Raw genomic sequence first — 14,454 nt, forward strand, 5'->3', positions numbered from 1 at the left:
GCCTAGACCCTTCATCAGATGAAGGGTCTAGGCCCGAAACGTCAGCTTTTGTGCTCCTGAGATGCTGCTGGGCCTGCTGTGTTCATCCAGCCTCACATTTTATTATCATGGTCTTTGTAATGGTGTGGATTGTGTATTTGAAACTTCATCTCGAGGTCAAATATAACAGCACATTTATGAAGAGTCTGGTTCAACCCCAGACAAAATGCACACTTGGACACCCAAGCAACCTTGGCCCAGTAGGCTCCTCTTTGTGCTGGACATTCACCATCAACATTCTCTGGTGTAATACACTGCCACCCAGTGACTAAAGTTATTATTACAATGAAACAACTGTTGAGAGTGAAAGCAGAAAATGCTGGAAAAACTCAGCAGGACAGGCAGATTGTGTGGAGAAAGAAACAGGTAACGTTTCAGTTAATGCATTAGCACTAGTCAAGGTGAGAGATTCAACAATGTGAGCAAGTGTGCAGTCAGGTGAAAATCTCCACCTTGTACTGTCCTCCTACACTGAGGCATGTCCAATCTGTGATTGAACACCATATATCTGTCTCTGCCCCATTTCCCTTAACATGTTAAATTACAAAAAATATTCAATCTCCGATTAAAATCGACACTTGATCAAGCACCAGTTGCTGCATGTGGAATCTCGAATTTCAGCTCTCCTTTGTCAAAGAAAACTTTCCCAGTTGCACTCCTTAAGTCCGAGATTCCCCAACCAGTGGAACTAGTTCCTCCCAATTTATTCTATTTCTCCTGTTAAAACAATGTCATGGTCAGGGTGATGAACATTACGGGGGCAGTAAGGTGGCTGAAGGTGCATTTGAATAGTCACGTCAAGAGGTGACAAATGCATGAATGAGGGATTCATCTGCAGATAAGCTGCAAAAGGGCAGTGTCAAGGAATGTTACTCAGGTGGAAATAGTGATGGTTCTTTGTGGTGGTTCAGTTTATGTGTTTGATTGTTCACCTCAGAGTCAAACAGACCAGAATCGTAAAGACACTGCCTCACCCTCAGACAGACTCTCATTTGCTTCCCCAGGCCATTCTAACCCTGTGGACTCCTCTTGTGCTGTGCACTGATCACCAGCCCCCACTGGTGTTCTTACGTTGTCACACTGTAGGTACTTTTGACATTCAAGGAATCTAAGCCCAGTTTGTTTAATCTCTGCTCATTTCTGAGCACTTGTGCCTGGGTATTGTTCTCATAAATCTACACTGCACTGCCTCTACAGCCAATATATTCTTCCTAAGATCTGGTGCCCAGACTGGCTCACAGCCACTCCACGTGTGGTATAACCATTGTTTTAGATAGTTGAAATATGACATGTCCACTCTTTTACTCTGGTCCTCTGGATATGAAGGCCAGCATTTCAGTGCCCTTTTTGACTATTTTCTGGACCTGAATATGTCATGTCCATGATCTACATACATAGGCCCGAAGTCGTTGTTTCAGCTGGTCTCTAGTTAAAGTAGCCTGTCATATTCTTTGAGGTCCAGAGTGAATGACCACAGATTGGTTCACATGAAAATGTATTTGCTCATTTGTATTGTCTATCCACTTGATCAATAGCACTTATTTTAATACTGCTTTTACTTTCTTTTACACTGCTTACAATAAAACATTCAAATAATAATGTCGAATTTGGATATATGGACTCTGTTCAGCAAGGTATTAATGAATACCTGAATAATTGAGGTTTCTCAACAGATCCTTTTAGACAGCACTCATTACAGTCTATCAATAAAGATATCTGGCAATTGCCCTTCCTCTGACTCATACTGGTCAGCCATGTTCCTAACCAGACCAATCATTCACCTTCAATTCTGGGACCTTCCACTTTAACAATCAGTAATGGAGTACTTCAGCAAATGCCATAACTACCTTAATTAGACCAATGTAATGTCATATACTTGAGATATTTTACACATAGCTGATGAAAACAGTTGTTATAATTTAACACTAGCATCATTTAGATGAATCTGTGCTTCTTCCCCATCTCCAAAAACAATTCTTCCTTCCTTTGGTGAAATACTCATTATGGAACAGTACAGCAGACTGACTGAGATCTGATGGAAGGATTCAGGCTCAAGTTTACTCAATGTGGTGACAGTTGTGAAAGATGAGACATAACATAGGAAGAGCTGAGGTGGCTGTTGAACTGCTGAAGTTTACTTACAAGTTTACTTACTGCATTCATCCCAACTATAAACACAGGAAGTTAAGGAAATAAAACAGCCAAACTTTGCCAGGAGAACTGCAAACAACATTCAAAGAAGAGAAACATCTCCACTCTTCAATAACAGAGTCTTCATTGCCCACGGTTCTGAGATGCTGCTCAGATCATGGTTGTGTGATTTCATTTGAATGTCAATAAAAGTCACTGAATGTATTTATGACAATCCCAGAGTATCACACGGTTCTGCTGGCTGTGCATACTTTTGCAGAACATTGGTCGGATCTAGACAAAAGCTCCTTTTAAAAACTGTCAGATCAAACACTCAGAGGGGAGGTACAGCAGATATGCAGTGATATACAATGTAAAGCTTTCTCCACTTTTTTCAAATGAAAGTAAAGCTTCTCTATACTGACTCCATCACACACCCCAGGACGAGGGCACACCAGGGTGAGGTACAGAATAAATCTCTCTCTCTACATTGTCACCATCCAACACTCCCTGAATAGATTTTTAAAAATGCAAGGAAACATACAAAGTAAAGCTCCCTCTACTCTTAAAATGCAAGTAAAGCTTCACGCACATTTTTCTCATCAAACACTGCTTGGACAAACAGCATGGGGTTTGAGACAGAGTAACACTCCATCTACTCTCTTAAACTGAAGTTAAAATGAAATTAAAGCCCCCTTGATAATGTCCTTTTCTAACACTCCAAGGACAGGAATAGCACCAGTTTAAGCTACAGAATAAACTTTGCTGTACACTCTACCCATCAAACACTCCCAAGACTGCTACAGCACAAGGATACATACACATTAGAGTATCCTCTACACGGTCTGCTTCAAACACTCCCAGGATAGGTACAGCATGGGATTACATATAGTCAGTCAGCTCAATATGCTAGACAGCTTATTGAAGATGGAGTGTCAAGCTAACAGTGTGAATTCAAATCCCCCTTTAACTGTTTTGAGACCTCTTCTGGAATACTGTGTCCAGTTCTGGTCACTCAGTTATAGAAAGCATATTATCAAGATGAAGGGGGTTCAGGAGAGATTTAACAAAATGTTGCTGGGTATGAAAGATTTGAGTTATAAGGATCGGCTGCGACCTCATTCACTGGAGCGTAGGTGCTAAACAAATGGTCCTATTGAAGTTTATAAAATAATGTGAGGGATAGGTAGAGTTAATGGTCATTATTTTTTCCCTAGGATGGGGGATTTTAAGACTAAGTGGTACATTTTTAAGATGAGAGGAGAGAGATTTAAAAAAGAGAAGAACCAAATTGTTTACACAGAGGATGGTTCGTGTGTTGAGTCAACTTCCTCTGAAAGTGTGGATGTGGGTACAATTATAACATTTAAAAGACATTTTGATAGATTCATGAATAGGAGAGGTTTAGAAGGATAGGAGCCAGGCATGGACTGGTTGGACAAACAGGTGTGTTTCTGTATTATATGACTCCATAAATGAGCTCACCGTGACAGTTTCAACTTCATGGCCTTGCTCTTCGCCTTAGGTGTGGTGACCCTTATGTTATACAACCACCAGTTTTCTCTCTCTAATGATGGAGTGGTCCTCTTGAGCTTCACTTCTCTGAACAGATTCAGAGTAAATCTTTCTCAATATTATGACCACTAAATATTTCCAGGACAGATACTGCATGGGGTCAGAGATGGGATAAAGCTACCTTCTCACGATCCCTATCAAACACTTCCAGGATAGGGACACTGGACTCAAAATGAATGATTTTATTGTCACATGTCTGTTTCTCTCTCTCTCTCTCTCGAGATGCTGCCTGATATGAAGGTCTGATAAGGTTCTCTAAAACTTTGTTTTTACTGCCAGGATACTGTTACTTACAGAGTTAAACTCCCTCTACACTGTTCCCATTAAACACTCCCTGAACGGGTACAGCATGATGTTAGATACAGCATGCAGCTACATCTACACTGTCCCTACGAAACACATGCTGTCCCCAAGAAAGGAATAGCGTGGGATTAGTTAATGCATAAAGCTTTTTCTATACTCTCCCCATGGAAACCTCTCAGGGTAGTTATAGAATGGTTTATGCAGAGTGAAGCTCCCTCTATATTTCCCTGCATACCTTCGCTCGTAGAATACAGTGTACAAGTTATTGAAGGCACTGGAAATAACAAAGGCTAAAGGTTTTGACATAAAAGAGAAAGTACTGGAAGAACTCAGCAAACCTGGCAGCACCTGCGGAGAGGGAAACAAAATTACATTTCGTGCACAATATGATTCTTCTTTGGAACCAAGAATTGACAACATCCCAGCTGTATTGCTCAAAACTTTGGTGTTTTACAGCAAGTGAGGTGTGTAGCCTTGAGTTTTGATTTATACCATTTCATTTATATTAACTCAGAATATCTGAAAAGCTGATTTCCTGTTATAAATTCAGAGGGATAGAACATAGAACATCATCTCGAACGTCGTGTCTGTTTATTCGTTCAAATGAACTGAATGAAATAAGAACATTAGAATTAGGAACAGGGTGAGGCAATTCAGCCCTTGAGCCTGAGCCACCAGTGAATATAATCACCGTACACCTCATCTGGGCCTCAACTCTACCTTCCTACCCACTCTCCATAACCCTTTAACCCATTATCAATTAAAAATCTGTCTGTACCCTTAAAAACACTCAGTGTCCCTGCATCCACTGCACACAGGAGTCATGAATTTCACAGATTCATCACCCTTTGAGGGAAGTTATTCCTCCTCATTCCCGTTTTAAATCATTGAATAGAATCATGCAGTTCAGAAGAGGTCCTCCCTTTGCCCATCAGGTCTGCACTGCCAAAACTGTGGTAAATCTGTACTAGTCCCACTTTCCAACACTAAGCCCAAAGCTCAGAACATCATGACATTTCAAGTGCTTATCCAAGTCATCTTTACAAGATTATGAGGTTGCCCACCACAACCACCCACCCTGGCAGTTCTTTCCAGATTCCACAAGTCTCTGGGTATAAAGCACTTTCCTCAAATATCCTCTAAACATCCTGCTTTCCAGCAGAAAAGTGTAACCCCGTGACCTTTGAACTGCTTGTTTCTATCCACCCTGCCCACGCCCTGTAATCTTATCCACGGCGATCAGGTGTGCCCCTCGTATCTGCTCTGCTCCAAAGAGAAGTGCCCAAGCTTATCCAATCTTTCTTTCAAGATCCATCCCAGGCAACATCCTGGTGAAGCTCCAGTGCAATCACATCTTTATTATACGGCGGTGACCAGAAGCACACACACTACTCCAGCTGTGGTCTAACCAAAGTTATCTACAGTTCCCAGATGGCCTCCCTACTCTTAAATCTACACCCTGACTGATAAAGGAAGTGTCTTGTCTGCCTGCTTAACAAAAGTCCATGCCAATTTCTGGGATTTGTGGACAAGCACGAGATCTCTTACATTCTTTGAGCTTCCTAATATCCTGCCTTTCATTGAGTATTTCCTTGTCTTGTTATTTCTTCCGATGTGCATCACCTGTTTCATCAGGGTTAAATTCCATCTGTCACTGATCTACCCATCTGACAATCCATTTGTAGACTTTGTGTCTCAATCATTTCTTTCTAATGAGACAGCAGCGTTATGATCTGAGAACACTACGGTGATTTTACTTTATACGCTCTGATAACCCAAGACCTTCAATTTCACTGTCAACCATCCAGCCAACCTTAGTGCCGTTTCCGAATTTACTTACCATCTCCTCCACATTGTATATATGTCACATAAACAATAAGAGACCGAACAATAATTCCCAAGATATGCTAATAAATATCAGGCACTAATCATTCAAACATAGAACATAGAACAATATAGGCACTTCAGCCCATGATGTTGTGCCAACCCATTATCCTACTGAGATCAATTTACACTGCATACCCCTTAAATATTATTTTTTCTAAAACTATGACCTCTTGCTCTACATTGCCCCAGAAGGGAAAATACCCTCTCAATATCTACTTTGTTAATATTCTGTAATATCTAATATACCTCAAATAGATCTCCTCTCGTTCTTCTAAAGTTGGAAGAGTGTAGGCCTAACTGCTCAATCTCTCTCCATAATGGGGCCAATTTGTATTCTCAGCATATACGTCCAATTTATATTTTCCCTACATTGACACCTCTGGAAGACAAATTATATCACCACCTTGCATCAGTGACTGACTTGCTCCAGTATCTCCCAACACCTTTGTTCATTTACATCAGTTTGAAGAACAAGGAAATACTACTTCATTTATAATAACTCAAGAGTATCTGAGTATCAGAGATTCATCATCTTCTCCAGCAGCAGACGCTGTTACTTGTTTCGAATCCTGGACACTCTCTCCATCATTACGTACACCACATGAACTGCAGGAGTTAGAGAATCCAACTCACTGACACCTTCTCAGGGATCAATCAGTGATGAGCAATAATTCCTGATCTTACCGATACTGCTCATGTTTCACCAAGCAACAAAACCTGAGAAACATGAGAGAGGGTGTGAGATAGAGGAAAACAGGATTTGAAGAGCAGGAGAAGGCCATTCACAAAGTCAACCCAAGCTCCAATTCACCCAGATCTACAGTAACTACTACTTATTTTAATCTTCTTCATTCTTGAGGTGTGGGCATCACGTCATTTGATCCAACCTGAGGGGGTCGTTCCGAAGGTTTGGATCTGGAGTCACATGAAGGCAAACCAGGTCAGGAGAGCAGATTTTGTAAAAGGACATAAGCGAAAGACATTTTTGCATTATCAGGTAGTTCCATGATGATTAATAATGAATTTGATTTGATCTTAGGTTTACTGATTAGAGTTACAGAGACATAGAACAGTTGGAGCACAGAACGCCATTCAGCCTCTCCCTGTCTATGCTGTCACACTAAAGGAGGAAAATCAGCCAGTGCTAGCACCCTGCCTCTTTCCCACCATTCTGTAAATCTTGTCTCTACACTTACTGATCCAATTTCCTCTTGAAAGCCTCAACTGAATCGGCCTTCACTACAGTCTCAGGGAGCACGTCCAAATCAGAGCCAGTCACTGGGTACAAACACACCCCTCGAGTCACCGTTACTTCTTTGGTAATTGCCTTAAATCTGTGCCCTCTAGATTGCCCAGGGGTCACTCCGTGGTGAGCCCTTACAATTCCGCATGGGGACTGGAGTCACATATGGGGCAGGCCTGGGAGAGGAGGGTCCGGTTCCATCCTCTCAGAATATCTGTTGATTTTTTTTGTTTTCTGACGCCATGTTAGTGTTCTTCTTTAAAGACAGGTGCTTTTTTTTTGGTCCTCTCACAAATGAATCCAGAATTTTAAAATGAGCTTACTGAGCCAGACAGCGTGAAAGTGTCTGGACCGTGCTCAGTTCACTGCATGAGTGCAACTTCGACATTTTGCTTCCTCTTGCTTCTTGTTCGCCCCCAACCCTCACTTTGCTTCTTTAGCATCATAACGTGTTCTCTTTGTCATCTTTTACATCCTCATGGCTCCACCGCCCTCCGGGAGGGGATGCGGGCGTTTCAATAGCCGGCTCCGTCCCACCCGTTGCTCCCGGGTCCGCTGCTCCCGCTCTCGCTGCCGCCTCGCGCTCCGGCTGTTGGGATTTAAATACGAAACAGACCTCGCTTTCCCCCGCGGGAACCGGGCCCGCCAATCGCAGCGACGCTTTTCCGCTCGCGCTTCCACCCGTTGGGAGTTCAAACATGTAGCGCACCCCCCTCAATCCCCACGTGACCCTCCCGTCCCAGCGATTCCGTTGCCATCAGAGATAACAGGAACTGCAGATGCTGAAGAATCCGAGATCATAAAGTGTGGAGCTGGATGAACAGAGCAGGTCAAGCAAGCATCTCAGGAGCACAAGAGCTGGCGTTTCGGGCCTGGACCCTTCATCAGAGAGAGCATTCCGTTGCCATGGCTGCGGCCCCGCCCCACCCCCTCGAAGATCACCATCGCAACAAAGAAGGGATTGGTTCTTCCTGGTTGGTGGGGCGGGGAGGTAGAAAATCCAATCAGGGCTTTGCTCGCCCTCTCACCTTGCCTTAAAGAGAGCTCGGTCCTTCGCGATTGGAGGCTGCGCGTGGACGGTTGCTACTTCTGAGCCCCACGGTTGTCGGCTTCGCCTGGTGCCGCTCGCGCTCCGGCCGTTGGCGGTTTGAAAAGCCTGAGGTCGCGCGGGCGGCGGGTGACGCTCCTTCAGTCTCCTGCAGTCAGTCTGTGGAGGGCGGCCTCAGGGGGAGGATACTCACCCAGATCGCACAGGGACATACGGGGGCGAAAGAGAGGAATGAATAAGGGAAGGGGGCAGACTGAGCGGACATTTGGAGGGATTTCCAACCTCACTCCCACTCAAAGATAACAGTAAAAATCCCGAAGAAGCTGAGGGAAAGACCAGGAGAATACATTTGGGGCTCCGTCCGCGGGGCATCTGGCTGAGGACATTGCGCCGCTTGGCATCTCTTCCTAATTTCTATCAGGAACCTGGGATTGGTATCCAGTTTAACATTGATCCCACTGGATTGTCCAACACACATCAATGCAGCAGGAGAAGTTAGTGGCTGTTGTGAGAATCTGGAGTTTTTGAAGTTCATAATTTATTTGTATTGTTTCAAATCTTGGGCTCCAAAGTGGACAAATATTGAATAGTTGAACATTTGTTCTGTGTGTCCACATGGTCATACCACTTGTTCTATGCATACTGCAGCATTGTCTGGAGCTTATTTACTTGTGTTTAATCCGAAAGCTAAACTCTTGAGGTGAACAGTTCAATGCATTGGGAAACAAATGATAAGAAAATCACATTAGACTTGTAATGTTAACTTTGTTTATGTTTCCCCAGGTGTGATCCAGGGCAGTAGTCTGGGAGTCTGAAATATTAATCCAGTGACATTACCATGACACCACAGCCTCCTCTTGCTTTATTGCTGACCAGCAAGTCTCCAAATTTATTTGGGCAACACATCTCCTGTGTTTACAATTTTTGACCTGGAAGCCCTGACCTCTTGTAGTCATAAAGCCAGGAGGAAGCCTTACAATGGATCCTGCAGCACTCATTCTCATGGTCTCCTTGACCTGTTGCCTGCTGCTCAAACTGAAACAGGTCATTGACCGCAGTGTTGTATCCAATCACCTCAATGTACCTGATGAAGAATCTGACCGCATTGTCATTAGGGATATGGGGTTGGAAAGATGAGTGATCACAGTACAGTTTTGCTGCAATGGCAGTGAATGTGGTGCTTCAGTGAAGATTGACAGCGATGTCCCATTACCCTTGCCCTTGAAGGCCTTCAGAAATTCCAACCATGCTGAGATGTTTTTGAAACCAGTGTTCAAATTTCTGTGGTGGGAAATTGTGATAGACAGAAGTTTTTTTTGCAGATTGAAGTCAATACCATGTGACTGAAGAGGGTTCAGTTCAATGGCATGACTTCTGTCTTCTTCACTGTTAGCACCACAGGAATGTGAACCTCCAGTTTGAGTTCTGGGTTATTTCTGGTCAGTCTGGATTGTCAAGCCTTTACTGTCTTGGCATTATGTGTATTCTGAAAGGAAACTGCACCAAGCAGAGCAGAACTCAAACATTTTTCCGGCATTGATTTGAAGCCTAGTGGGGGGTCCGCACAAAACAAAGTGAAAAAGGACTCCTTTCAGATCAGACAGTTATCACACTTGACCATTGCCAAATGGCCAAGTATCTGCTGTCCATTTAGTCAGGCTACACCTACAGTGTAGGTTGGAAGTTCCAGGTCCTTGATATTGTGACACTGATGGAGAGGCGATAGAATTCTAGAATGATGTGCTCATTGGAGGAGGATATGCAGGTGAGTGTTATCTATTAAGTAAATAGAACTTGCTTCCATTTGTCTGGATGGTAGGTTTCACAAGTTTGGGAAGTGCTGGAGAAGCTGCTTTGACAAGCTGCTGCTGAGAATTTTACAAATGTCACACATTGCTGCCACTTCTGCCTTTGTTTAAGGATCTGGATGGGATGTCAATCAAATTTGTTATAAAGTCCTGGATTGTGTCAAGTGTCTTGTATTGATGAAGCTGTAATCAGCATGTAAGTGAAGGTAGAGAAAATATTCAATAAGGCTAATAGGACACTGGCCTTCATATCTAAAGGGCTGGAGTACAGCAATACAGGCACGATGCTAAAGTTATACAAAACCCTAATTTGACCCCACTTCGAGTACTAATGAGCAGTTCAGGGCACCTCATTTGAGGAAGGATGTTTGGCCCTGGAGGGAGTTCAGCACAGGTTTACAAGATGATAACTGGACTCCAGGGGTTAAGTTATGAGAAGAGATTAGATAAATTATTTTTCCTTCTTTATTATTTAGAATTTAGACAGTTAATGGATTATCTCATCTGAGGTCTTCAGGATATTAACATTAAAGCTTCAAACCAATTGCAACAAAAACACAATTCTGAATCATGAAAGCCATTCAGGCCACTGGACATCATGAAACTTAACAGATACTTGTAATACTTTGGCAGAAATAACTTAAATAGTGGTCTTTGCCCACTACTGCTTGACTTTAGCGCATCCCTCAGGATGTAGTCTTGGACTTAAAATGTGCCAGTCTGCAATATTCAGTTGATGTCAGCAGTTTGCACTGGAAGAAACTTTTAGGTGGGCCAAGGATGGTCTTTGAAGGTCTTGGTGTGCATCCCAGTGAACAGCTTGTAGAGCGCAGAACCCAGCATCATGGAGCTGCTTAGAACGAACCTCAACAAAAACTGAATCAATCTCAAGACTTAATGCTCTGGGGACAGGGGCCACTGGTTGAATGAATTTAAATTCAATTGTAAAAATCTGGATTTGAAAGCTAGTCTCAGCCTTGAAGACTGTGAAACATTTGATCATTGTCAAAAGCCACTTGGTTCACTTATGTTACTTAGAGAAGGAAATCTCTCCAAACATAGGGATGTTTTTGTTCTGCTGGAGTGTTACCTGATGCTTTAATGACACCTGAAATGATTGTGTTAGAGAAATTAGGCAAGAGGCAACATATGCTGGCCTTGCCAGCGATGCCCACATTCCAGCAAAAAATAAATAAAAACTAATGTTTTGTTTCTTTCCCATGTGTGCTAGACTGCAAGTCTTTAGGATAGGAAGTTTCATTGAGCTTGCTCCTGTTAGTTTAATTGTTCATCATTCATAAAGACATGATGTGGCAGGATTGCAGACTTGATCTGATCTATTTGTTGTGAGATTGCTCAGTATATCCATCGATTACTGCTTCAGCAGTTTATCATGTACTTGGAGGGCAGTGGATCTGTGGAATTCTTGACCACAGAAGTCCAGGGTTATAGGAAAAGGCAGAAAAGTTGAGTTGAAGATTATCGGATCAAATATGATCTTCTTGAGTGGTGGATGGATGAATGAGAGATAAGGTGCAGGGCTGGATGAACACAGCAGGTCAAGCAGCATCAGAGGAACAGGAAAGCTAATGTTTCGGGCCTAGGCCCTCCTTCAGAAATGGAGGAGAGGAAAGGGGCTCTGAAATAAATACAAGATGGATAGAGGAGAAGATAGGTGGAGAGGAGACAGGTCAAAAGCGGGGATGAAGCCAGTAAAGGTGAGTATAGGTGGGGAGTTAGTGTGGGGATAGGCCAATCGAGGGAGGACAGACAGGTTAAAGGTGAGATGAGGCTAGTAGGTAGGAAGTGGGGGTGCGACTTGAGGGGGATAGGTAGGAGGAAGGACAGGTTAGGGTGGCAGGGACAAGCTGGGCTGGTTTTGGGATGCGGTAAGGGGGAGAGAGTTTGAAGCTTGTGAAGGCCATATTGATACCATTGGGCTGCAGGGTTCCCAAGCAAAATGAGGTGCTGTTCCTGCAACCTTTGGGTGGCATCATTGTGGCACTGCAGGATGGACCTGTCATCTGAGGAATGGGGAGGGAGTTGAAATGGTTCGCGACTGGGAGGTGGAGTTGTTTAGTGCGACCTGAGTGTAGGTGTTCCGCAAAGTGGTCCCCAAGCCTCCACTTGCTTTCCCCAATATAGAGGAGGCCACAAAGGGAACAGTGGATACAGTATACCACATTAGCAGATGTGCTGGTGAACATCTGCTTGATGTGGAAAGTCTTCTTGGGGCCTGGGATGGGGATGAAGGGGGAGGTGTAGGGGCATGTGTAGCACTTTCTGCAGTTGAAGGGAAAAGTGCCGGGTATGGTGGGGCTGGAGGGGACTGTGGAGAGAGTGGTCCCTGCAGAAGCAGATGAGGGTGGGGAGGGAGAAATGTCTGTGGTGGGGTCGGATTGCAGATGGCTGAAGTGTCGGAGGATGATGCATTGGATCTGGAGGTTGGTGGAGCTTGAGGACGAGGGAGATTCTGTTTTGGTTGTTATTGTGAGGAGGGAGGGGGTGTGACAGATGAATTGTGGGAGACACAATTGAGGGCATCCTCAACCACAGAGAGGGGAGTTGCAGTCCTTGAAAAACGAGGACATCTGAGATGGGAGTGCAGTGCCTCATCCCGGGAGCAGATGTGGTGGAGGAAAGGGAATTGGGAATAGGGGATGGCATTTTTTGCAGGAAGATGGGTGGGAGGAGGTGTATTCTAGGTAGCTGTGGGAGTCGGTGGGCTTGAAATGGATATCGGTTTCCAGATGATTACCAGAGATGGAAACAGAGATCCAGGAAGGAGAGAGAGGTATCTGAGATGGTCCAGGTGAACTTAAATTTTGGGTGGAAGGTGTTGGTGAAATGGATGAACTGCTCAAGTGCCTCATGGGAGCACGAGGTGGTGCCGATACTGTCATCAATGTAAAGGTGGAAGAGGTGGGGTTTAGAGCCAATGTAGCTACAGAATAGGGATTGTTCCACGTAACCTACAAGGAGGCAGGCATAGCTTGGACCCATGCGGGTACCCATGGCCACCCCATTTGGCTATAGGAAGTGGGAGGAATTGAAAGAGAAATTGTTGAGGCTGAGGACGAGTTCGGCTAGGCAGATGAGGGCGTCAGTGGGGGGGAACTGGGCAGGACTGGGATAGGAAGAAGCGGAGGGCCTTTAGGCCATCTGCATGGGCAATGCAGGTGTGTAGGGACTGGACATCCATGGTAAAGATAAGGTGTTGGGGACCAGGGAATTGGAAGTTTTGGAGGAGGTGGAGGGTATGTCACGGATGTAGTAGGGAGTCCCTGAACTAAGGGGGAAAAAATGGAATCGAGATAGGTGGACATAAGTTCAGGGACAGGAGCAGGTGGAGACAATGGATCAACCAGGGCAGTCGGGTTTGTGAATTTTGGGAAGGAGACAGAAGCAAACGGTACGGGGTTAGATTAGATTAGGTTCCCTACAGTGTGGAAACAGGCCCTTCTGCCCAACAAGTCCACACTGCCCCGAACAGCATCCCACCCAGACCCATCCCCCTATAACCCACACACCCCTGAACACTACGGGCAATTTAGCATGGCCAATCCACCTAGCCTGCACATCTTTGGACTGTGGGAGGAAACCGGAGGAAACCCATGCAGACACAGGGCGAATGTGCAAATTCCACACAGACAGTCACTGAGGCTGGAATTGAACCTGGGTCCTTGGTGCTGTGAGGCAGCAGTGCTAACCACTGAGCCACCCTGCCGCCCACTATGGTGAACGACGAGGTTGGAGACTGGGTGGGAGGTCACCTGAGGTGATGAAGTTGTGGATGGTTTGGGAGATGATGATTGGTGGTCAGGGGTGGGTTCATGATCAAGGGGGAGGTAGGAGGAGGTGTCAGAGATTTGGCACCTGGCCTCTGCAATTATTCAGGCTCCAACAGAAGGAGATAAATAAAGGTGTGAGTGATACAGAGAATCTCCAACTGAGGGAGCTAGATGAATGTTTGAGTTTGGTCATTCTCAGGGCCTCGAAGAAAAGGACAGTGAATGAAGTGGTTAAGTGCAAGTTTGAGCAGGGTGCTTCACCAACTCAGATCACTGACCAGAGCACACTGATTTCCAGTGGTTGGAGGGAAATAAGAAGTGACGTGAGGGAAACATTTTTTCAAGAAATGTGTTCTTACAATCTTGACTGCACTGCCTGAGAATGTGGTGGTGATACATTCAATTGTGGCTTTCAGGAATAGGATAATTATTTAAAGAGAAATGATTTGCAGGCATGGACTGCCTTTGAAACCATATTTACCTTGCACTTCCAAGTCATTCCAGTCTCATTCTTAAAAGTGGATTCTAAGATCTTAACAATGACAGAGGCCAGGCTAACTGGCTTATAATTTTCTGTCTTCTGTTTCTCTCCCTTCCTAAGTAGGAGTGTTACACAAGCCACTTTCCACT

The sequence above is a fragment of the Stegostoma tigrinum genome, chromosome 43, assembly GCF_030684315.1.
Source record: "Stegostoma tigrinum isolate sSteTig4 chromosome 43, sSteTig4.hap1, whole genome shotgun sequence".
NCBI lineage: Eukaryota > Metazoa > Chordata > Chondrichthyes > Orectolobiformes > Stegostomatidae > Stegostoma > Stegostoma tigrinum.